A 26,328-nucleotide genomic window follows, 5' to 3' on the forward strand; every position below is an offset into this window, starting at 1 on the left:
ATTAGCTATACAGCCAGGGGAAAATTAAACCCTTCTAAGCCTGTTTCCTTGTCTGTAAAATGGGGACAAGAAGAGCCCCAACTTCACAAGCTGTTTTAAGACAATCCATGGAATAATGCATGATACCCACTTGACACACTGAATATGTGTGAGCACTGAATACAGTGTAGCCATTATTATTAACAACTTCATCATCACCGCCATCATTTTCACCCTGGCCTGATGCTAAATGGCTTCCCCAAAAGAACTCCTCCAAACTGCACCAGAAAAGAACTCCCTGATTCATGTTTGGGCCAACCTGCCACATTCTTAGACCCAAGAGGCACCGTAGAAGGGTCCTTGTCCAAATAAAGCCCCAGTGCAAAAAGCCACCAGTAAAATACTCTCCTTGTAAACTCCTTGTACACTCACACGCAATTACTTATTCTCGTTAATCACATAAATATGTTAGAAGCACACTCTAGAGTAGGGGGAAAACAAATTATGACAATCGTTGGGATATCGGGGAGGCGGGTATTTTTTAATATCATCAGTGTCTGCTCTTCTCTTATGTGAGAATAGAGATTATCAAGAGCTAGACAGACAGTACATGCTATTGTCAATACTATCATGTCCATAACAAGAGTCTAAAGACATAAATTCTTGCAAAGCCTTTCTGCACCCAGTTCATCTATGTCACCATTCACGGCATAACTACGTAGAAAAGGAAAATGGTACAAAATATTATACCCAATTCTTCTTAATCACTGTGTTTTCAGTAATATTTTATTTTAGATTCTTCACGCAGTCTAGGAGCTAACATAAAAGTAATACACTGGAACCCATCCATGAATGCTCAAGGAAATGTGTGCAGAGTATTTTGTTTTGATTCCTCAGCCATGGTAATAGACAGAATATTCATGAAACCCTTGTACTTAAAAATGTTCCATGGCCAGCCAATATTTGCCAGAATGACACTGCCATATAGTCAGCACTGGAAAAATAAAGTCATGAGAAAACACAACCATTGTCATCTTTCCCAGAAAGATGGCCAGGATATCTGCTTCCCTGTGCCACAGAGGCTGACACCAGCTACGAAAATCACAACGTTCCCCTCACTTGAAAGCACATACGCACAGGAAAGGAAAACAAAGGTGTTCCAATGATCTTCCCTGAACCCAACAGACTGTTAGAAATTCACCAGGCTTCCTTTCACCTTTAAATTTGTTCTCCTGCAAAAGCACAGTTAGTAAATGAGTTCATGCCATCGAAAATGCAAAAAAGTAGTAGAAAACCCAACTGTCCTAGAATAATAAAGTAGAAGAATTTGTTCATGAGCTGGGGACAGAAGGGAGGAATCGAGGCTGACAAGAGGATAATGTTGCTAGCGCGTCATTAAACTCGAATGTGAGGTATATGGAATGTAATCGGAGCACTTAGAATTTACCCATGTCTTACCAGAACAAAACAAAGATTTATGTTAGGAAATAGTCCCACATGGCTTTCAGAAAACCTGATCAATTCTCAAGAAACTGAACCAAAGCAGTCTTTGAGGCATACATAAACTAGAGAAGTGTAAGTTACAAATCAGACCTTTCTCTCCATCCGAAACGTGTCATATGTGAAAGAAACTTCAATCAACATTAAGGATCATCAATTACTAATGCCACAGGCACAGTCCCTTTAGTGGAATTTAATTCTTTTCATACCTCTGTTTCTATACCAGCTAGTTATCCTTCTCTACAAGCAACACACTCCAGGAGTTAAGAACACAACCCCTGGACTCAAGCTTCCTGCATCTGCCACTAACTCTAACTTCTCCATCTGTAAATGAGGATAAGGCAAGTAAGACTTTCATGTTCTGCCTGGCCTTGACACCATTTTAATCTTTCTCATCTTATCTAGTCCTAGTGTATCTTTCTTGGGCAGAAAACAGGCAGAATGGATATCTCTGCAGAGTGATTCCAACATTGCTTTATGAAAGAAATGAAAATGTATGCCTGCTTTGATTTTATTCACTCTTTAACAAATATTCATTAAGTTTCTACTTTGAGCCCACTGGTACCCTGCTAGAAGTTGGGACATACCAACGACCAACAACAGATACAGCAACCAAGACACAGTCCAGGCCCCTTTCCTCCATCATATATTCCTCAGTGCTGCTTTGGAGATGCAGCTTGCTGAGCATAAAGAATGTGGAGTCACCATTAAGGAAAAATTCCTAGTACATGGGCTTCAGAGCTGGCCACGTTTATTGTCTTTAATCTGTGAACTAGTGACATACACCTATCTAAGACCCTGCTTTTGAGATTCTTCATATGCTTCTACAACACCTTATGTGTCCATCTGTTAACTGCATATATATTTATTCAACACTTGCCAATAGCCAAAGGTCAGACTTGACCCTGGGTAGAGACTAGTGAGAAAGGCATGGTCCTTCTCCAATGTAGAATCTTGCATTTTAATGAGTTTTTTTTTTTAATTGAAGTGTAGTTGATTTACAATACTGGTGTTAGTTTCAGGTGTACAGCATAGCAATTCATTTTTTTTGAAGATTATATTCCATTACAGGCTATTATAAGATATTGGGTATAATTCCTGTGCTATACAGTAAATCCTTGTTGCTTTTCTATTTTATGTATAGTAGTTTGTGTCTGCAAATCCCATAGAGAATCTTGCATTTTAGAGATGAGTGCACAGACGTGGTCCAGAGGGCAAACGCAACTGACCCTAATTCATACCATTAGGAAGGGCAGCACTGAATTAAAAACCATGCCTATTGCCAAATGCAAGTATGTCCCCTCCTCAGGGATTTTACTGTTCCTGCTGTCCCCTTGGCCTATAAGCTCTTCCCCAGACAGTTGCATGACTTACTCTTCAGTCAGCTAATTCACATCTCCGTTTAAAAGGAACCTCAGAAGCGAGGTCTAACCTCTGAGCCTCAAATGAAATAGGAACTCCTCCTGGCTTTATTCCTCTTCATAGAACTTTCCACTCCTACCAGGACGTTAACTCCAATAGGGCAGGTATCTTTGCCCATTTTATTCACTGCTCTATCCCCAGCACAGGGACAGCACTTGGCACAGAGTAGGTGCTCAATAAACATGTGTTGGGTGAATAAGCACAGTGTTCTTTTGACCTACCCTTAGGCACACCCATGTCACTCCTGCTGAGGAAGCTTACAACCCCGAGACTGCAGAGAAGAGGGACAATGACAGAAATCCAATTCATGAAACGTGAATGCTATGGAAAGAGCTGAGTGGCTGGGAAGCATGTGGAAGGTGACTGCGGCAGTAGGAAAATATGCCAAAGTGTGGTTTATGCGAAAGAGCAGATGAGTTAGCGTGGTGTACCAGTGTGGCATTAAGTAACAAGAGTCACGTATCGAGAAATGGAGGGACACAGGGCACATGACATTCAGCCTCAATGTCGTGCAGACACAGGTGGTGGGGGGGTGTGGTGAACTAGATACAAACCCATCCAAGGGCGCATGTTGGCCCATATTTGTTGAGTCTTCAGATTTTTAAAAAGAATACGTAAATCCTGAAGAGAATATAAAAATTAATGATGCCACGTTTTGATCAATTCAGAGTTGTTTTCAACACTACTCAGGCTACAGTAACCTCTAACAGCACCATTCAGAATAGAAGGTCCCAGACCAGCAGCAGCTATTGTCTTCTCTGACCCTGTCCCCAGGAGTCACAGCAGTGCCACATGCAGGGCACTGAACGATGTCTTCTTGGGGGTCTTTGCAATTGGCATATAAACTCTAAGAAGGTTCATGGTTTCCTAATCTTCCCTCCTAGAACTGAATGAACAAATATTCTGACTTAACTTTTCAGTTCTTTCTTTTTTTAATTTTATATTGGAGTACAGTTGATTAACAATGCTGTGTTAGTTTCAGGTGTACAGCAAAGTGATTCAGTTGTACATATACCTGCACCTATTCTTTTTCAAATTCTTTTCCCATTTAGGTTATTACAGGATATTGAGCAGAGTTCCCTGTGCTGTACAGTGGGTCCTTGTTGGTTATCTATTTTAAATATAGCAGTGTGCACATGTCAATCCCAGACTCCCAACCTATCCCTCCCCCTGCGACCCTTCTCCCCTGGTACCCATAACATCGTTCTCTAAGTCTGTGAGTGTGTTTCTGTTTTAGAATCTAAAAAAGATGATACAAATGAACTTATTTACAAAACAGAAACTTTTCAGTTCTTAATGAGAGATCATGGGATGCCAACCAATCTTAGGTACAAGACAATGTTTTCTCAGAGTCTCTATGAAGAATTACCAAAACAAAACAAAACAAAACCCCAGCAAAAAACTGCAGAGCTCTGGATGGTACTAGAATCAAGCAGATTCTAAAATAGGTCAGAGAAAGAGCTGTAATTGTTTTAAATTCTTACCAGGCAAAAAATAAAAATAAAATGATCTGAGGGGGAAAAAAATCACTCTCCTATTTTTCTTTATGTATACCTTGTTTGTTCCCCCCAAAAAACTTAAAGCAGCTCATGTAAAAGCACACAACACCCCAAGATGAAACAACAACAGAAAACTAACATGCGCAGGTGAAGAAAACAGGATGAAAGACAATTCAAGAAAAAAAAGAATTAAATGACCCTAGGGATAATATTAGTTCACAAAAGGCAAATAAGAGTCTGCCCGTTTTCTAAAGGTGAGTCACAAATTGCTTTCTAAGCCACGGGGCACAGAGTCCAAGGTCTACAAGGGCCAAGCAGTTAAAGTAAGGAGGTAAAACAAAGGGAAGAGTGCATGCTTTGTTTTAAGGAAAACGGCATTACTTCATTGGATCCCATGGTTGTCATGGAGACATGTGATCCCAGCATTGCCAGATCTGATTTTTCAATAGATGCTGGTAATTCAGACACACTTGTGCGAAATCTTCTCATTTTCCAACGTTGGCAAACTAGTTTTCTTTTGGTTTAAAAAAAAAAAAAGTATGGGTTAAAGAAAACATGCCTGTGGCCATAAAGAGGAAGAAGACATGATCAGTTACATGACTAACTATATCCATAAAATAAAAACCCAAAGTTGAGTAGAAGTACAGTCATTTGTGGTATCAAAACCAGAGAGACACTTCTCCCAAGGATCTTCATAAAGGAGACACTGGAATATCCACAAGATAGGCACCCCATACAATCAGGATTCATGGGGCTCTATCTCCTGATGACCTTCCACGGAGACTGAGAGCATAATACTAAGTGTAGTAATAAAACTAACTGCTGGGGTTGGGGGGAAATAGGGTGGGGGGTAGGGGCAAATTCTCAGGTTTAGAGATTTCTGCTGGTCTGGATTATTTCAGGTATAGATCTTACCATAGATTTCCCTTAACTATTTTTCAACCAGTGAGCACTTTTGATAAATGTAAAATCCTCACGCCTTTCTTTAATGTTATTTGACAAATCAGAGTAAAAGCTACCTTGGAAAATGGTTTTTCAAATGACATTGGCTTCTTTCCTCATTGTTTTATTAGAGTATTCGGAATAACAGGTGAACCTTTATCCTTCGGACTGTAATCCGTAAATATTGGCTTTTCTCAGCAGCATTTGAGAAGTACTGAGTAGAACCAGATGCAAGGTTAGATCCCCTGACGAGGATCTGGAGTGAGGTATTCTAAGGGACCATCAAGTTCAAAGCCATTTGCTTTACTGGACAGTCCATCTAGCAGTAGGATTGAACACTGTGGATGTCGAAGAACCTGCCAGTCACCAGCCAAGGAAGGATACAAAGGTAGGACCAAATGTCTCCACAAAAAAAAAAAAAAAAAAAAAAAGTTCTGTATCTGTTCTAGGTCACGAACAAAAGGAGAAGCAAGCTCTAGTCTACACGGTGACACACAGTGACGATCCCTGGAATCCCTGGGGTGCTGAAAGGGCGGCTGGGTTCCAAACTGGGCTCTTGACATACCTAGAACTAGTGCAACTTTATTTCATCTGTCTCATGTAGAGTTAGTTCTAACGCTTGTTTTGAGCATGCAAATCTGTTTAAACATGATTGACACATCAGGGGACAATTTGAGCATAACCCACATGAACTTGAGTTTCCTTATGTATGATTTGGACCACAAGAAACACTAGGTGAACACAGAAAACCACACCCACCTGAGTCAAGCAGTAGAGAAATACACAAAACTTAGACACCGCAAACATCTGCCCGCTACCCTCAGTTTACCATGCGTGCTGCACACCGCAACCACCCACAGCTTTGCTACGACTTTCCACCCAGTTTCAGACCAGCTTCCTTCCACCACCTCACCATAGTTTACAAGCTGCCACCCTCCCCTCAGCCACCTCTACAAGCAAACACTAGGTCTTTTCAAGGCAAAGCTCCAAGTTTATGTGGTACTTGCATACTGCTTAACCATTTAGCAAGTGTAAAACTCTACTGCTTTTCTAAGGTTCCTAGCTTTCCTTTTTTTATGTTCTTGATGACCTTTTTGAGTATTGTGCCTCAGCCCCGCTTTTCCTGTAGACTCTGTGCCATCTATTGCATGATTTTCCATCATCTAGTGATTTTTTTAGGAATGTGTATGTTGTGTTAGGGAAGAACGGACAATACTGGGATACTAAGTAAAATGTTATTTGAAAGAAAATGATCTCACTAGAATGTAAGTTCTCCTCGAAGCTACCATGCTGCTCCCCCAACTCCAGGGGACACCATTCATGTCATATAAGATGTGTATCATTTTCATTATAAATTAACTAACTCGGCATCTAACAAATTGTTATGTGAAGACTAATCTATGTCATGAAAGGACTACACTTCAAAGGATGCATGTGTTCACTTTGCAAAAGGAAAGGAAAACAAGAAAATACATAAAAAAATAAAAATCATTCATCATCTTAATACGCAAGCATTTTGATGTTCTTCCTTTCAGTGTTTTCTCTTTGTACATATAACACCACTATCCCTGCCATGTGCACTATTTTGCCTGGTCTATTTATCTTATCTTGGCTTTAAACTGGCCTGCCACTTCTAAATCAAATATGCTTACATTTCTTTAAAAAAAAAAAAGAAAAGACTGTTGTCAAATTGACCCAGTCATTTAACGTTAACTGAGCACATACTATCTGTTGAGCACTGTGCTCTGTGACGTACGAATTAGAATATTCAACAGACCGGGCTTAAGCACCTAGAGAATTTCTTAAAGTTTCCAAATTTGGCCTAGTTGCAACATTTCTTGCCCTTAAGATTAATTACTATTTTCACTCTAGTTCTAAGATTGGTTAAAAATATAAATTACATAAATAGCACATTTGGAAAAGAAAATGGACTTGTATTATCAGCCGCCTGCAAATTACAGCTTCAAGAATTGCATTCTGCCCTTTTATCCGTCACCTTTTCAAATACTGTACAACCAAAATTAACGACACAAAACAAAGCTGTATTTGAATATTTCTAAGCAGTAAATACACATATTAAAGTGTCATGGTGCTCGCTTCGACAGCACATGTACTAAAAGTGGAATGATACAGAGAAGATTAGCATGGCCCCTGTGCAAGGATGACACACAAATTCGTGAAGCGTTCCACATTTTGGGGGATATATGTATATGTATAGCTGATTCACTTTGTTATAAAGCAGAAACTAACACACCATTGTAAAGCAATTATACTCCAATAAAGATGTTAAAAAAAAAAAAAGTGTCATGAAGTCTGCCTACTAATTTTCCCTCTTTATTTGTTCCAGCAAGGTTATTTTAAGATTTTATTTTGCTTGTGCGTGACTATGGATTTAAGAGTTTAGTAAATTACGTGGAAGATATAGATACACATAAATATATATAGGGGTGTGTGTGTGTGTGTGTGTGTGTGTGTGTGTGTGTGTATCAAAGACTGGGCTCATATATATATATTCTTGAATTTTCTTTTCTATAAAATGTGAAATATATATGTCATTCTATATATTTAAGTTAAATTGGCTAACAAGCAACTAGGTGTAGAAAGCTGTTTGGGGTTGTATCTTCTCTTGCCAGTTGATGAGATGCTGAGAAACACTAAGAAATGAGGGCAATAAGGACAAAATCAAAAGAGGTGAGATAATCTAGACACATAATAGTGTGCTCTAAAATCACTGATAAATGATTTTACTCTTCTCTTAAAAAATTTTTTTAAATAAAATAAATTTTAAAAAAATTTTAAATAAGCTACTTAGCTAAGTCATTATTCAGGTTCCAAACCAGGGGACGGAGGGAACACTGGCAAAGGTCACAGGGTTACATCTTCAGATGCCATTCAGGTGCCAGCCTCCACCACATTTTATGCTTCTCTCTCTCTCATTGAAAAAGACCAGTCTTATTATGATAACAATTTCCAGGTGGAAGCTAAGCCTTCAGTCAAGATTCCTGTCTCTTTCAAAGTACCTGTGTGTGTGTGACATGGTGGATTAAGTGTTCCAGCTCGTCCTGGGCAATAGCTTTTCTCAAACCTCACAGCAATTCACCTTGGGTACCCATAGAAGCCGTTCTGGAAAGGCTGCGTTTGAGAAGGGGTGAAAGCGAACCCCGTAACTTTTCCGCCAAAGCACACCTCAGCAGAGGATGGCCACATCCTTGCAAGGAGCCCTGGAAGCAAGGCCTAGGAGCGTGGTCTGAATTCACCGTCAGCAAGGCAGAGGTCTCCTGGCAGCCTCACATTTCACCTCACATTCTACTCTCTAATATACCCTTGCTTTTATGGATTTTTTAAAAATTATTTAATTAATTAATTTATTTATTTTTGGCTGTGTTGGGTCTTCGTTTCTGTGCGAGGGCTTTCTCTAGTTGCGGCAAGCGGGGGCCACTCTTCATCGCGGTGCGCGGGCCTCTCACTATCGCCGCCTCTCTTGTTGCGGAGCACAGGCTCCAGACGCGCAGGCTCAGTAGTTGTGGCTCACGGGCCCAGTTGCTCCGCGGCATGTGGGATCTTCCCAGACCAGGGCTCGAACCCGTGTCCCCTGCACTGGCAGGCAGATTCTCAACCACTGCGCCACCAGGGGAGCCCTACCCTTGCTTTTATCAGCAGGAAACAGTTCCTAAATTACCGACCAGTTGAATTATTGAGACTTTTGCACCCCTACCCCAAATAGTCAAGAACTATTGATGCTCTAAAAAACACATGAGCCACATTAACCTCCAGCTTCATGCAGCCTTTGGCACAGGGCTTCAGACTTCCACTAAGAACGTAAGTGTTTTGATTTTTCGAAGCCCTGATGTATGTATTTTCTTTTTTAAAAAAATCAACAGCAATTCCCTTACTCCTTTTTATCTATCAGTCTTTCTTGAGGAAGAACTGCATTTAGAGCAGATCAATTTTCTCCCTCATGGGTACTGAACATGAATGAACGGAAATCTTGAGGCAAGTTCCCTTCTGAGCCCACAGAGATATCACTGCCACTCGGAAAAGCTACCGGCCACCGACATGCCCCAGTCCTCACATCACAGTGACCTCCTTCAGCCCAAGAGCTGCAGAGGAAGGGAGAAGGGCAATATATCCACAAGCACGCCTGGCAGAGATGCAATTAGGCTCCTCCTGCCCCTCCAGCCCAGGCCCCTTGGCACCCTCTTCCATTTAGAGAGCTACTCAGACCCCGTCATTCACCAGAGTGTCCTAAAAAGATACGAAAAAGATAAAGTCCTCAACTGTGCTAGATACCGGAAGAAAAAAAAGCAGCCACAAAATGAAAACTGCCTTTTAAAAGTAGTTATGGTTAAACATTAAAAAAAAAAAAAAAATCACATGATTTTGCTCCCCATACTGTAGCTAATGAAAAGGGGCATTTAGTACCCAGTGGGAAAAGCAGTGTTTTATAATTTCATCAGCAATTACTACAAAGCTCATCTGTAAGAGCTTGGCGAATCCTCACTTTTTCTGACCTCAAGAACCAACATTCTCTGAAGTCAGAATCCAGGGACTTATTCTAATGTTGAATGTTCTCCTGAGTCCCTTTAAAAGAAAAAAAAGAAAAATGAACTTCACATTGACTGATGCATGACATTTGTTTTAATCCAAAAAAAAATGTGCAAGTTTAAACCATGAAAACATGTCGTAAAGCATCAGTAATAGCCACTCAGCAAGAACTAAACCATTTTTAAGGTCATAAACAAGCATGTACGGCGCGCTACACTAATTTATTAGAAACATCCTCTATAAAAGAAAGGGTCACAGAGGGCTCTGGCTCAATCACACTGCTCTCCACACGCCAGCCGTAGAACTTACATATGACCTTTGCAATTCCCCTTGCAAATCCCTTCAGCACTCACACATTTCACTTTAAAAATTAGGGGGAGGTGAGGTAAAGCCATAAAAATCAGTAGCAGGCACACCAGAATATGCTGGAATAAGATAAACGTCTTTCTCATAGAAGAAATGCATGCACTATTAATGAAGAGAATCCAATGCAAAAGGGAACTAGTCACATCTCCTTGACCACTTATATTTTAAACCCAGAAAAGCAAAATCAGACTTACCCTTGGAAGCCATCCTATAAGCTGACTCAGAAACGTAGCCTGTCGACAAGCCAAAAACAGCTAAAACCAGGGCTCCAGAAACTCAGTGGGTTTAATCCTCTCATCCACCTACTAACCCCTGCTAGTACATATGCATCTGGCTTTTGTTAAAGCACTTCTGCAAACGTACAGAGGATGAGTAATCGTTCAGACTTCGTAAAACATGCCAAACCCATCACTAATAACAGTAGTTTCATTTACTCATCACATTTTTGGGTGCCTTGATTTTATTTTTTTAAGAGAAATGAGTGTTTTTGCTGATGCAAATTCCCTGCCACTAGACCATACACACATTGTCCAAAAGGCAATAGGCTGCCTGGTGTGTGTATAACTTTTTCTGGGTCCTTGTCAGCAGTCAGAAATGTTGAACTAATATGTAAAGGCATAGCCTGCTTGATAAACTGTCTTTTAACATTAATAACACCACTATTTTCCTAAATAAACCCTCCAGCCAATTCTACTCTTTCATTGAAAAAGGCAATCATTTTATTATAATAATTAGAAATACAAAGAATAAGAAAAATAAGAAATACTCAAGCATAAATTCATCTCTCACTGTCTGCCCATCCAATCCCTTCTCTTAGAGGTATTCACTGTTGACAATTTTCAATGTATCATTCCCGAAATTTCTATGTACATAGTATGCATGTATGTATACACACACACACAAACATTCTTCAGAAAAACTCTTGGGGACTGAGGAGTCTCAGACATCAGAATTTTCTAGATTTTGTAACAATAATGAAGTATATACAGAGTGTAATATCCCTAGTGAGATCAGGGCAACAGCTCATAATCAACCATATTAATAATTCTTCCAGAAAACATGAATATTCAATTAAGTGGGATAATAAAGACTATAAATAGCCTCATGTCATTTCAGGGCAGGTAATTCTGCCAAATGAGATTTTTTAAAAAAAATCATTCAACACTTAGAAACTTCTGAATTTTGGAATTGTGGATAAGGGATTTTAGCCCTATCGTTTTTCTCCCAGTTACTTACCAAGTTTTGAAAACTTTTTTTTATTAAAAAGGTTCATGATAAGAAATTTTTAAAATACATATGAATAAAATTAAAGTCACCTGTAAAATCCCACCACACAGAGAATCGAGCTTTTATTCACTCATGTGTTGAATGCCTCCTGGGAGTACAGACTCAATACTCCGTGGGCACACTAAAAAATTAAAGCAAACATAAATTCTATTTTCTTTCTTTCTTTTTTTATTGGAGTATAGTTGATTTACAATGTTGTGTGAGTTTCAGGCATAGAGCAAAGTGAATCAGTTATATACATACATATATCCACTCTTTTTTTTTTTTTTTTTAAGATTCTTTTCCCATATAGGCCATTACAGAGTATTGAGTGGAGTACCCTGTGCTCTGCAGCAGGTTCTTATTAGTTATCTAGTTTATGTACAGTAGTGTGGATATTTCAGTCCCAATCTCCCAATTTGTCCCTCCCCACATCCCCTGGTAACCATAAGTTTGTTTTCTACATTCGTGCCTCTATTTCTGTTTTGTAAATAAGTTCATTTGTACCCTTTATTTCTTAGACTCCACATATAAGCAATATTATGTGATATTTGTCTTTCTGTGTCTGACTTACTTCATTCAGTATGACAATCTCTAGGTCCATCCACGTTGCTGCAAATGGTATTATTTTGTTCTTTTTTATGGCTGAGTAATATTCCATTGTATATATGTATCACACCTTCTTTATCCATTCCTCTGTTGATGGGCATTTAGGTTGCTTCCATGACCTGGCTATTGTAAATAGTGCTGCAGTGAACACTGGGGTGCATGTATCTTTTCGAATTATGGTTTTCTCTGGGTATATGCCTAGGAGTGGGATTGCAGGGTCATACGGTAGTTCCATTTTTAGTTTTTTAAGGCACCTCCATACTGTTCTCCATAGTGGTTGTACCAATTTACATTCCCACGAACAGTGTAGGAGGGTTCCCTTTTCCAAATCCTATTTTCAAACAAGGTAGAAAGCTATACCTGTTTTAAAATAATAATATCCACCTTGCAAAACTGTTTCCGAAAAAGATATGAACTCTTTCATTTACTCATTCATTGATTCAAACATTCATTGAGCTTCTATTATATGCCACACAATATGCTAAATACCAGGTATTTGGGTGGCCTGATGTAGCATATAAAACTACCAGACATCAGATTAAATCTGAGTTTCAAATAAATCAGAAATATTTCAGTATAGTATGTCCCACATTTGAGACATACATTTTTATGGATATAGTTTTTAAGTATTTGAGATATGCTTATGCTTTTTAAATGTCCCACATTTGGGATACACTTATATTAAAATATTACTTGTTTTGATCTGAAATTCAAATTTCACTAGGTGTCCTATATTTTCATTGCACGAAAGAGGCAGAGTCCTCGTTGTCATGAACCCTCAGTCTAGAGCTAGGGAGTGGAGGAAGGTAGGTGGACAGGTAATAAATAGGCAAACAACTACATACACAGTGTAAATAGAAAAATGAGCTATGAAGGTGATAAACTGAGCAATTAAGATGGAAATAAAGAAGAATATTGTTTAAATACAGAGCTCTTAAGGAAAGCCTTGTCTAGGAAGCTAACTCTGAGAGAAAGAGCATGCTGAAGGAAATAAAAACCTCATAATAGTAGAGCAGCTTGCACAAGACCTAGCCCATAGTATATGCTCAATAAATGTTCATTTCATTCCTTGGCAGGGCCGGGACTTCATCTCTTGGCTCACCCTAGTCTGGCCCTGTGCCTTGGGATGCAGAAAGATAATAAGAAGGGGTATAGTATACCTGGACCACCAACGGCTTCCTCCTTCAGAAAGTCTGGCAGCCACCACCTGTCTACAACCTCATGAGAGATCCTGAGCGAGAACTTCCCAGCACAGGCCTCTAGAATGCCTGACCCAAAGAAACCATGATATCAATAGATAATGAAATGATAGCTATTATTTTCAATCACTATGTTTTAGTATGATTTGTTATGCAAAAATAGTAACCAAGTGTTGGCAAGAATGGGGACCACCCAGAACTCTCAGACACTGATGGTGGAAATGTATATTGAGGCAGTTGCTTTGGGAGACTGTTGGTGGTACCTAGGAAAGCCAGACATACATACATCCCGAGCACCAGCCCAGCTTCCATTCCCACTGGCACTGCTGCACTTCTGGTTCTCGCCATTTCCCACAGTACAACCCCTTCCTCCCTTCTCTGCTGGATTTGCAACACCTCCAATACCAATTATACACACAGCCCCAAGACTGATCTTCCTAAAGCTCACCTTTCACCATGCCATTTGGTTGCTCCAAAAGTCTTTCATATATAAACTTAATAAACATTTGCTGATTGATTACTTGTAAGATTCAAATCTAGAGAGTTTTACTAACTTGGCACTGAGGAGGAAAAGACAGAAAGCAAATAACCCAGGCATTCAGAGATTTACAAGGCAGCTCCTTGAAATGCCCTCCAAAAAAATTAAACCATTGCCAAAAATCCTGATTGTTGTGAAATACATATGTGGAAATACATCTCAAGGACCTACTGCTATCCATTCAAATGGAATGTCACCAAAAAAAAAAACTGAATACTGTTATGATGGTGACAACCAAGATCAGATTTGCAGAGTGAAGAATAAATTTCAAACCTGAAAGGTCTTCCGTTGCATGGAAAGGGAAGAGTAACAGTGTATAGAAAACGAAGAAGAAGAAAAAGAGAAAAAGGAAAGGAAAGGAAGGGAAGGGAAGGGAAGGGAGGACAACGCTTAACCTTCTCTAGAATTTTCTGTTAATGCCCTACTCTCTGATGATTGTCTGGGACCATATCATCAGTGGTGGTAATGGGAGGGAAAACCATAATAATTGTAACTACTGCCATTTACTCTGTGACTGCCACGTGCAGACACTATGCTGAGCCATAAGATGCTTACATTGTCATCAGCATCAATGCAACCAATATTTATGCCAGGCACTGTGTTATCTGCTTTACAAGCATCATCTTATTTCACCCTCACAGCAATCTTGCAAGATTAGATATTATTATTATTCCCATTTTACAGATGAGGAAACTGAGGGATGGAGAGGCCAGCTAACTTGCCTTAGGTTTTATCCACGAACACTTTGAGGGTCTAGGATAAAGTAAGATTCAATAAACGGTGAAAATCAATAAGAAAAAGATTAAAATGCCTCATGGGAATACTTGAAACATGGAAAGAAAAATAAAATAATGAAAATATTGGAAGTCAATTTATGGCAACATAAGAACTGACATTCATGGAAACCACAACCGATGGGATGAAATACACACAGAACAACACGAGGAATCTCAGCTAAACTGGCAGAATTTAAGCTCCATGTTGTACACTTTGAAAGGGAGAATCAGAGCCCATATTCATTCATTTATTCATTTATTTATTCATCAAATACCTATTGAACACCTACTATGTGTCAGACACTGTTTGAAGTGCTGCGGATACAGCAGTGAACAAAGAGACAAAAATCTCTACTTCTATGGAACATTAGGGTGAGAAAGGGAATATGGACAATAAACTTAGTAAATAACTAAGCCATCTAAGGTGTTAAAGGCAGCAAGTGCTAGGGTAAAAATAAAGCACCAAGGACCAAGATAGAGGCAGGAAGGGAATGCTATTTTAAATACGGTAGTCAGGGTAAGCCCAGAGGGCGACAATGGAGCAAAGGCTTAAAGGAGGTGAGGAGAGGAGCTCTGTGGATGGTTGGAGGTCGAGCATCCCAGATGGGGCCATGCCTGACATGCCGGAGCAAGAGCGAGGAGGCAGGTCTAGCTGCCACAGGGAAGCCCAAGGGAGAAAACAGGAGATACAACCAGATTAAACAACAGAAGCCAAACTGCAAAAGGCTCTTTGCTCACTGGATACCCATGATTCTTCAGCTTTGAGGGTCATGAATTACTCGTAGAAGCTGATGAAAGCTAGGAGCCTTCACCCCAAAAAGTGCGCACACCCAAAATGCTGTCCTAATTTCAGAGGGTTGACATCTCCCTGCTAGACTCCCAGGATCTCAACAACATCCTAGAGGAGATCATAGTTCCTCCAGCTGAACCAAAGAAACACCCTGGATCTAACTTTGTATTTAATGACATCCCAAAGGGAGACAGCAGTTCAGGACAGTGGACACCAAGATTCCTCCAGTCTCTGAGGCTTTGCTTGTTCCAACGTCCTCACCAACTCAGGGAGGTCATGCTCAAACACCAACAGCCCTGAGGGAAGCCAACTACATGCGTCACCTGGGGACTCTTTGCTCGTCACAGGGTTCAGACACAAAGCTACATCACTAGTGACCTTAACATCCAAAGAGTAGAGGAATGCATGCAGTCATAGCCCAAGGGGAACTGGATGCATGTGGACCCAATCTACCGCCTTGCAGTTCATACGTGTGTGTGTGTGTGTGCGTATGTATGTACACATATATTTATATATTTTAATTCTCTTCATACAAGCTAGAAGAGAACAGAGGTTGTTTTTTGTTTTGTTTCATTTTGTTACTGCTGAATTCCCAGTGCTTAGAACAGTATCTGGCCCACAATTAGATGCTCATTAAATAAATAATGGTTGAATGAATGAATAAATCCAAAGAATTACTTCTTCGCAAATCACTCTAGGAAATCAGTGGATCAAAATGCCACAATTGAATAGACAGAATAGTTACGTTGGAAAGGTTCAAGGATATGGTTAACTAGGGATTAGAAAAGCTCGATGCAACACGAGCACAGTATTCCATGTCATAAAACATGCCTAGGGAAGATCAGAAATTATACTAGCTTTCTGCCTCAGTCATGCAAGTTTCTCACCAATGCTTCTCAAACCATTTGTAATATGTGGTTTGCATCAGTTTGTCTGTTGTTTTTTTTTTAATTTCAAATCCAACACAGATCAATACTTTTGTAAACATAATAAAAATGAATTCTAAGACAAATGAAATGAAAAACAAAACAGACACACAAATATGCAAGCCCAAATTTGTATTAGATTCAGGAGACCTAAAAATCACTCTGTCCAATTGCTATAAAGGTTTCTGGACACTCAGTATCTGTTCATACCTCACTGCTGACCGACACATAGTTCATGAAACAGTCTAGTCCATGAATCATACTTGGAGTAGCATGACTCAGATCACACGCACACACACACACACACACACACACACACATACACACACACACACACACATATATACACACACGTATATTGGAGATTCCAGCATTCACTTCAGGTGCTAATGCTTTTGCTTTCCAGCTCATAATGAGAAAAATAATGTTCTGCTTCTATTACATTTCTGTCAGATATCTATTTCAACTATCTAGGAATAAAATTATCAACTCCATGATGCTCATTAAATCAAACTCCAAGAATATGTTAAAATATTGACTACACCTCATTTCAAATTATCCCAAGATTTAAGCATAGAAATTAGGAACAGATTGTTCATTTTATAACAGATCCTACATTTAGTAGAATAATTATAATGAGATATATTTTAAGTATCTACTTATGATGGTGATTTTATATTAATCCATTTATAAAATGTAGTCTTTATATATTTACCTCCTATATCTATATATCTGCAGCTTTTCAGAAATATATTTATTGTGCAAACTAGTATAAAGAGGTTTTTAAAATGCTACTAAGGGGCTTCCCAGGTGGCGCAGTGGTTGAGAATCTGCCTGCTAATGCAGGGGACACGGGTTCGAGCCCTGGCCTGGGAAGATCCCACATGCCGCAGAGTGGCTGGGCCCGTGAGCCACAACTGCTGAGCCTGCGCGTCTGGAGCCTGTGCTCCGCAACGAGAGAGGCCGCGACGGTGAGAGGCCCGCGCATCGCGATGAAGAGTGGCCCCCGCTTGCCACAACTGGAGAAAGCCCTCGCACAGAAACGAAGACCCAACACAGCCAAAATCAATCAATCAATCAATCAATCAATCAAACATACGCATCTGATTCAAGATCCTCAATTTAAAAAAAAAAAAAAAAATGCTACTAAAATGATATATGCTTGGGTCACAAGTATTTTCCTTTACCTATTCTAAGTCTGTTAACATTACCTACTTGAAAATTATCCTATATAATATATAACCTAAATAAAATTGGATTAAATATAATTTATAAACAAAACCAACATATGACTCTTCTAAGAAGTAAACAGATTGTCCTTTTCTTTTTTCTTTAAATTATCCTTTATCTCAAAATACAACCTCTGAAACTATATAAACATAATCCTGAAATTTCTAGCCATTCACAAAGCTTCCTTAGGTCGGAATGAGTTAATGATTTTCCTCACAGTCCAACTAAACGTGCACTCCACAGGAAAGCCTGCTTGAGGCTGAACACAGAGTCAATACTCACTGATTCACTTCTTAGCTGGCACCCAGGCAAGTAATCCTAGCTTTGGGCCAACTGTAAATAAAGGCAAGGATATTCCTGGTGGTACTTATAACATGAATTTTCTAGAGGTAGAATTCAAGACTGTTGCCTTCAAGCCCCACAGAGCTTCTATCACACCCTCTGGCAGAAGGAGTAAATAATTATTGAATTACAGAAGGAAACTGTTGACTCCTCATTTCTTACAGGTCACTGAGGCTCAGATATACAAACCCCTTATTGCAAGGATTTTGCATCTTTGGGCAAAGCAAAGTAAAACACAGTGAGCTGATTAAGGCAAAATAAGAAAAAACAATAAGCAAATGGTATTATAATGGTGCGCCTATACAGCAAAAACTGAGAAGCTAACTCAAGAATGAAGTCTGGTAAAAAAAAAAACTCTTCTTCAATACCTGCACCTATACCTGGATTATAATAGGCAGGTAATAAGTGTAGTATTGGAGGAAGGGAGAAGATAAAGAAGATTCAAACAAAGCAAGTGCAAGCTCTGAAAAACATAAAAACGCTGTGTACAACAACAGAATGCAGACAGTGAATTATGCTGATGCTTTGTTACAATTTAGAAAAGCTTAACTTGAAAAATAATAGCAACTTCCATTCTTTGAGAACTTACTATGTATCAAGCACTGTGCAGAGCATCCATCATTTCATGCAATTTTTTCCAAAACCCTGCAAGACTGGAATTAGTACGCCCACTACAAATAAGGAGACAGGCTCAAGGGTGTAAATAACTTGACTGAGATTAAAGTCAAACACATTAGATTAATGTGTTTGTCTAATTCCAAGCTTGTGCCCTTGACCTCACATCTCACTGTCTTCCAATGTCCAAACATTAAAAAATAATAGTAACGATGACAAATGTTCATAACTGCACTATTTGTAAATGCCCCAAACTAGAAAACTCCCTAAATACCCATCAACAGGAGAATGGACAAATAAATCTCAAAAAATGTATGCAATGAAATACCATATAATCATGAAAATGAATCAGCTACAACTACCCACAGCAACACAGATGAATTCCTCAAACATAATCGTGATGAATAAATGCCAGGCACAGGTAAGTACCTATGTGTGACTGTATGACTGAATCCATTTCTATAAAGCCCCAAACAGGCAAAATTAATCTATGCTGTTAGGAGTCAGGACGGTGGCTACCGTTCGGAGGGGTAATGACTAAAGGCCACAGGAAGGGAGCATCTGGGGTGCAGATGTCATTTGATTAATTGATCTGAGAGCTGGATGATAGGAGTCCAATTTATAAAAAACTCATCATGCTATACACTTACAATAAGCACACTTTTCTCTACATAGATTACATTTCAATAAAATACTTTTCAATCAAAAGAAGATGCACCTACTTAAGGCATTTTCTACTTTATCCTTTTAATGTATTTAGACTCAAATATTCTTTAATAAAGCACATACTATATCTTCCCAAGCTTTACGAATCTTAAGTACAAATGTAAGAAAATAAATCATTAGAAGAATGGAATAATGCCATTTGTAGCAAAATGGATGAAGCTAGAGATTACCATATTAAGTGAAGTAAGTCAGGCAAAGACAAATATCCCATGATATCACTTATATGTAGAGTCTTAAAAAATGATACAAATGAACTTATTTACAAAAAAGAAACAGACTCACAGACATAGAAAACAAATTTATGGTTACCAAAGGGGATAGCAGGGGGAGAGGGGAGGGTAAGTTAGGAGTTTGGGATTAACATATACACACTACTATATATAAAACAGATAAACAACAAGGACCTACTGTATAGCACAGGGAACTATACTCAATATATTATTAACCTGTAATGGAAAAGAATCTGAAAAAGAATATATATATATGTATACGTATAACTGAATCACTTTGCTGTACACCTGAAACTCACACAACCTTGTAAATTAACTATACTTAAATTAAAAAATAATTATAAAAAATAAAACTCATTAGAGATTTTTAAATAGACTGGAGTTGCGGGGAAACAACTGACTAGGAGTCAAAAAAGTCTGTCTGCGTGTATTCTTCTGTTCTCTAAGTGCATACGCTTGAGAGGAAGGCATTTAACCTCACCTGTGGTCAGTGTCCTCATCCAAAAATTGAAGGAATCAGACCCAATAATCCTCAAGGCACCTCATTCTAGTGTTTTTTTCTGAGCCTTACACTTGCTCATATCACACTGCTGCAGCATTCACACGGAAAAGGGGAACAAAAGAGCAACTGCTTGCAACTCCATCACATGATACAAGGGTAGAAGGAAACAAACTTGACATGTACATTTAATCAACCTTTGATTATCAATGTAAGATAGTACAGCTCTGCAGACAATCCCCAGAAACTGAATTATATCACTCACCACTGGGTCTCACAGCAGCCTTGTTCACATACCCTGAAGGTCCCACACAAAGCAGAATGGTCAAGTTGTCAGACAAAATCTTTTGTGGATTTTTTTACTCTAGGGTCATCAGTACCACCAACCTCCACCTTTACCACAGATAACTGCATATTCCCAGTTTTCCCTAAGATCTGGTCATTCAATCAGAAAAACGCAGAGAAATATACAATAGCTTATGTTGCAATACATTCTGATTCCATGCTCCTTTGTACAAATCCATTAGACTCTCTTACCTTCTTGCAATGCAAGAACAGAAACCTAATGCTGCTGATGGGACCCTGTATTAGTCAGGGTCCAATCAGGAGAGAGAAACCACACAGTAATTTGAATGGAGAAAGTTTAATATAAGGAATTATTAACTGTAACAGGGAAATAGCTTATAAGAAGTAAACAAAACTCTGAAGAATATAGGAATGGCAGATATAAGGAGCAGTCATTACCCTTAGGGCTCAGAGTCTTCCTCCCCAGGGCTGAGATCCAGGTCCTTTGAGCTCTCTGCACGGCAGGAAACTCACTGCGGTGCCGCACCTGGGGAACTTACTGCACTCCATCCTCTAGGGTGCCAGGGAAGGCTACTCACAGAGAGGTGGCCCGCCAGAGGCACGCTGCTCCAAATGTCCTCAGGTAAGAATGCCAGAGGAAGCTGCTGGCTACTACACGCAGCTCTGGCCACCACGCACTACAGGAACCGGGCACTGCAGAAAAACCCACCCGCTCAGTGCCACAGGCACTGCGGGAAACACGCACTGACGAAACTGACTTAGAGGGAGGAAAATCCACTTTTCAAGAGGCAAACAAGTCTGACAACAGCAGGAATAACAGAACTACTTCCAAGTCAGGGCCAGGGTTCTTGTTTCCTGGGATACATCTAAACTGTCTTCTTTTTACTGTATGCTGAGTTTGTCCCAAATCACTTTTTAGATGGTCCTCAGCCTGGCACAGCTTTGATAATACCAGTCTTCTGACAAATGATGACAGACTTTGAATATAAAATCACTCACTGAGCCATAAATAATGTTGCTCATATTTTGACCTTTGCTTAGCCATTCACACGAATGTGGTAATTGTTCTGTAATAGGATAATTTCAGGCCTGTGTGTGTCACTCATGGTCTTTTGTCCAAGCTCTGGTCATTCTGCTAACCAAAATGCAGGCTGGAGGGCATCTTTGGAACCAGAAAAGAAATTATATTCAACTACTCATTTGCTAGGAGAGCAGGATTAATGATCAGGTAGTGTCATAAAGGATTCCAACAACAGGGAAGATCCAAAATAAACAAGCAAACACTGGTCAATAAGTCACTTTGGTACAGATCACAAAATGCAGGCTTTTTAGAAAGATCAGATCTGGGGAAAGACCTTGATGCTAAAAGAAATAAAATAATCATAATCCATATTTCCAGAAAAGAGGAAAAAAAGCATAAAAGACTAAGGTTCGAAACCCAACTATACGGTGCATATAAGCAACTAACCTTAAGTAGAAGGACACAGAAAAACTGACTGAAAAAGCAGAATGAAAATAAACATTCCTTGGGAATTCCCTGGCAGTCAGTGGTTAGGACTCTGCGCTTCCACTGCAGGGGGCACGGGTTTGATCTCTGGTTGGGGAACTAAGATCCCGGAAGCCATGCAGTGTGGCCAAAAATAAATAAATAAAATAAAATACCACTCTCTCACTTCGTCCCAGCAGCATTGACATATATACACTACCAAATGTAAAATAGATAGCTAGTGGGAAGCAGCCGCATAGCACAGGGAGATCAGCTGGGTGCTTTGTGACCACCTAGAGGGGTGGGATAGGGAGGGTTGGGAGGGAGGGAGACGCAAGAGGGAGGGGATATGGGGATATATGTGTACATATAGCTGATTCACTTTGTTATACAGCAGAAACTAACACACCATTGTAAAGCAATTATATACCAATAAAGATGTTAAAAAACTAAATAAAATAAAATAAAATAAAATGTTATTGGAAGTAAAGAAATATTCCTTGTGAACACCAACCTAACTTAGGACTCAATAAGCCTGAGTTGAATAATGAATGAATTTCAGTTGGGGCCAAAAGAGACTTTGGAAAAGAAATAAAATAGAAAAATAAGGAAATCACAGGGAAAAGCAAACACTGTTCTGTGTTTGTGTGTGGGTGGGTGAGAGGGTGAATTTGAAATCTGGGAAAAAACTTAGTCACCGTTTCGCAGCACAGTCCAAGGAAGGAAGAATAGAGGGTGAGACGCACAGAACCCCCTCTGTTGCTCTCTATCTCACACTCAGCTGCTTTGTCTTCCTGGGACTTAACCTTCCAGTTTCTTATTTCCATTCGATTTGGTTAGGTTTGGTCTTTTTTTTTTCCATAGGAAGCTGAGCTCTTTGAAGGTAGAAATGTCTCTCTTTTTCTTAACTTTATTTCCCTGGTATCTAGGACAGTGCTAGGAACAGAACAAATACTCAAGAAATATTTGTTGGGTGAACTAACAAAATCTAAGAAAGGAACTTTTATTTGATTATATATTGAGTATCAAGTGTTACATAGCAAGCACATTCTAAACCACAGGCCAGTAAAAATTTTAGGCTTGGTGGGCCCCATATGGTCTCTGTTGCATGTTTTTTTGTTTTTATTTTTGTTTTTACCTTAAGTGTTTGAAAACAACTATTAATTGTAAAAACCATTCTTAGTTCTATGGCTAATACATACATACATACATATATACATACACACACACACACACACACACACACACACAATCAACTTAATCTGGCTTGTACTTCTGCTTTCATGGCTAGATTATTTTTTTCTTTCCTATTCTAAACAGAATATTCAGGAGCTAATATTAGCTTTGCTGCTATCTACTTACGTTTTCTTTTAATTTTTTCAGTCTAATTTGATCCTACTGAAGGAAAACAATAAATTCAAGGGCCTGAAACAATGAAACACAAGGTAAGCAAGTTCAGGACTGCAAGAGAGAAGCCACCCTGAATCCAAGCGTACAGTTTCTGCCATCTCTCCTTGCTTCCCATACATGCTACTCACTAGATTTTAAGTTTCAGCAACCTCATTAGTTTTTCAGGCTTTATGACTCAAGCTTAGGGGGTAGTGGGGAGAGGGCAGCGACCCACAAAACAAAGACTTCAATGTCTCCAGAAGTTGAGAAAATTCCAGCATTGTCAGGGCAGATACTATTTATAACCCGTTTAATGTGTACGCTCCTGAATGCATTTTCTACGGCGAATATCCGACCTACGCTTCTGAATTCCTGGCTTCTGCAATGGTGAAGAAGGCAAGCAGCTAAAAGTCTGACGACTAAAGGGGGGAAAAAAATGAACTCTGTGCTATTACTATTTTATAACATCCGCCATCATGTGACAGAATTAAAAGGTTCCTGTTTTTGACTCACCTTCGACAAGAAAGTACCTCATTGCTATGAGCTTTGAGCTTAAGTTACTGGAAGAATGTAGGGTCGGAAAATATCCTACAACAAACGCTTTAAGAGAAAAAAAAAAGTTATGGAAAACCCCATTTAACTTTTTTCCAGAAAAACCCACACACACAGGAATAGATGCCAAGCACTCATATTGAATGTGTGTATACATGGTCTATAACTGCACACATATTCTATGTTTACGCTTTTCTCTATTGAACAAGAGTAGGGCTCTTCGGGAAGGAAGGTATCTTGTCCTGCTGCTGTCCAAAGGACAGCGTGCTGGGCAGCCCGGCATCGCCGCAGAACCTCTGCAGTGATGGATGACAATGGACTCTGCAAGCCCTGCACATTACCTCCATTCCATTCATGGATCCCAACCAAATTAATTTTCTCCTGTGCCAATTCTATCACATCCCCTGGGTTTACAAAGAAGTTTTACCAGGCCATCAGAACCCAAAAGGGAATGAACGTTTTCGTCCTGGCAGAAACTTAAAATAGAGCTTAAAAATAAAACAATGGGAATGAATTTTTAGCTCTGCAAAGCTCTTAGTTTCTAGAAATTTCTTGTACAACTGAAAAAAAAATCCTACTCTTGCTTTTACTGCTCCATTTAAATGGCAAGTTATGAAGAAACTAATTTAGAAAGTTTAAGCTTTTCATTCCAGATCTGAACTGATATGTATCAAAGTAAACAGTCATGTCAAAGTATAAGTAGGACCAAGTTTCATGTAGATCCCTGGTAAAGATTCTACCCCAAACAGCACTGCCCAACAAAAATATAAAGCGAGCCACATACGTAAATTTAAATTTTCTAGTAACCGTATTAAAAAAAAAATGAAGCAGGTGAAATCAATTTTATCTTATTTCACCCAGTGTGCCCAAGAGTATTTCAACATTAATCAAAATTAAAAATTATTAATGAGATATTCTACATTATTTTTTTCATACAAAAACTGGTGTGCATTTTATAATTGGAGAACATCTCAACTTGGACTAGTCACACTTCAAGTGTTTAATAGCCACATGTGGCCAGGGCTACCATATTGGACAACACAGCTTAAAGGCTTCTCTTATGCTTCATTAAGTTCACTCTTCCAACCCAGAAAGTTCTAGTTGGAATGACAAAGCTGTCATCGGGAAAAGAAGACATTCTGAGAAGTGTTTCAACTTCTTGGACACCTTCACACTCAGGCCTCACTCTCTGAGACATCCACACTTGGGGCCATCTGTTACAATGGATCAATGCCCACCTGAACCAGCTTCTAGAACCAGACATGCAACTGCAGCAAGAAGATTCTCCTAGCTTAAGCAGTTCCAAATCCTCAACTTCTGAACTTCATTTTCCCCAGGTGCTGCATCTGGACATTTAGCAGGGCTTAAATTAGTACCATTTTTGAGATACTGTCTTTGAAAGAGGGAAGAAAACCAAGGCTGAACCTTTTTTTAGGATGGGCCTTTGAGGAAGAAGGTTAAAGGAAACACTGGCTAACACTGGAAGAGACACTGCGCCCTTCATACGCCATTTTTTAAAAAACAAATCGTGACTTTCAAAGTCCCTTCAGTATGAACCTTTTATTCCCATCATAGTCTCAACTGAACAACTGTAGCTGCTTTTCTTAAAACATTACAGTCTTCTGATGTACATATGTATATATCTTTTTCTTCTTGAAGGTGAATCCTACTGAAGTTTTAAGCTATTAGTCAAACAGGACTAGAAACAGTGTAGCTGACGAATGCTGATTTTCATTTGAAACACTCTTCTTTGATTTTTTTCCAAACTATGTACTCCTTGTGAGAAAATTTTAAATCAATTTAAAAGAAAATTAACCTATGTTAATGCCCACAGACTCTAACATTACTTCTGACTTTAAAATATACCTTTGACTCCAAATGCTCTTAATGTTTTATGAAAATAGTCATAAAATTCCCAAATGTTTTATTAAAATCCAGTAGTTTCCATTAAAAAACTTAATATCTAGTGAGAATATGGAAGTCAAAAGCTCAAACTGTACTTCATTCACGTATTCATTCAACAAATATTTATTTAGTGCCTACATTATACCAGACACTACACACATACTACAGAGGTGCTGGGGAAAGGAAAAGAAACATGGTCTCTCATTAGCGGAGCTTAAAATCTAAGCTGGAAGATGGATAAGTAAGTAATAACTGTAAGAATATGAGCATTAATATTGGGGAATTGTAGAAAGACAGATAAGGAGAAAGAGAGAGAGAAGGAAAGAGGGAGGGAAGAAATGAGAGATAGATACATACAGACAGACAGACAGATAAATACATACATACATACATACATACATACATACATAGGCAGGGCTGTTGAAGCTCAGAATTGATGCATGATAAAGTCAGCCAAAAAACTGAGGGAAGCAGGGAGGGAGTTATAGATGAAGGGAGAAATCAAGTGGAAACACCTGGAACAAAAACCAGTGAATGAACAGGAAACCTGATAGGAAACAAAAAAAGAAGAAGAAAGCAAGCAAAGTATGGCTGGATGGCAAGAAGAAAGAGTAGTTGATGTTTGGGAGGAACAACAGGGGGGACTTCATAGGTCTCCTTAAGTTGTACGGACTACGTCCTAGCAGTGAGA

The 26,328-nt window shown here is 39.2% G+C and overlaps 1 protein-coding gene and 1 non-coding gene across 9 annotated transcripts in view; one reads left to right on the forward strand and one right to left on the reverse strand.

Annotated features, from left to right (window-relative positions):
- MITF (melanocyte inducing transcription factor) overlaps positions 1-26,328 on the reverse strand; it is a 226,438-nt gene that overhangs the window by 119,754 nt on the left and 80,356 nt on the right. The window contains exon 1 of one of the 8 annotated variants that reach the window (XM_057555307.1): positions 10,448-10,553. The exons of the other annotated variants lie outside the window; for them this stretch is intronic. The gene's annotated coding sequence lies outside the window, so the exon portion shown is untranslated. Of the gene's footprint in view, positions 1-10,447; positions 10,554-26,328 lie in introns of those variants that run through there. 8 annotated transcript variants of the gene reach the window in all.
- LOC114239168 (U6 spliceosomal RNA) lies at positions 7,432-7,538 on the forward strand. Its single transcript, XR_003624366.2, has one exon. It is a non-coding gene; the product is annotated as a U6 spliceosomal RNA (small nuclear RNA).

This window comes from Balaenoptera acutorostrata, chromosome 10 (assembly GCF_949987535.1).
Source record: "Balaenoptera acutorostrata chromosome 10, mBalAcu1.1, whole genome shotgun sequence".
Classification (NCBI taxonomy): domain Eukaryota; kingdom Metazoa; phylum Chordata; class Mammalia; order Artiodactyla; family Balaenopteridae; genus Balaenoptera; species Balaenoptera acutorostrata.